The sequence below is a fragment of the Anopheles aquasalis genome, chromosome 3 (genome assembly GCF_943734665.1).
Source record: "Anopheles aquasalis chromosome 3, idAnoAquaMG_Q_19, whole genome shotgun sequence".
NCBI lineage: Eukaryota > Metazoa > Arthropoda > Insecta > Diptera > Culicidae > Anopheles > Anopheles aquasalis.
In genome coordinates, this window is record NC_064878.1 from 26,398,466 (window position 1) to 26,399,095 (window position 630).

Genomic DNA, 630 nt, shown 5'->3' on the forward strand with positions numbered 1-630 from the left:
ACTGGCGACTGGATGACGCCAACGCGACCGTCGGAGGATTAAGGAACGAGCAAGGATCAGGTGCTCGATCGAGTAGAGAGTCGCTCTCGCTCGCGGCCAAAACGGCGCGGAAATTAAATTCGGGTTTTGGATCGAGAAACCGTGATAAGCGGACGTGCTTTTAACACTAAATACAAATTGTTCAAAATAGTCTGTAACGTTGGCTTCTCGATTTGAAAGAAATAATAGACAGTTAGGGATTACTAAAGAATTAACAATATTTACTTTAGTCTATTCGAATGGTATTGTTAATAGCACCGAGAGAGTACGGATCGGTAAATATTCGTTACTCTCGGTTTATTCGATTATATATTTCCGCACTATTTCGTCTGTTTATCAAAGGCAGTTTTTACATTGATTCACCAAAATTTTGCGCAAAAATTGTGAAAACTTGGGCGCCTCCATCATGACCCATATTTTACAGTAAACTATCTTATTCGTGAATTTCAATAACTACGTACGTTACATTTATTGTAATAATCAAATAAACATAAAATTAATGCTTTAATTATGCGATAGGTTCAATCCAGCCTAACACATCCACTGCATATCGGACGTACATACGCATACAGCAAGGCAAACGAGAATGAA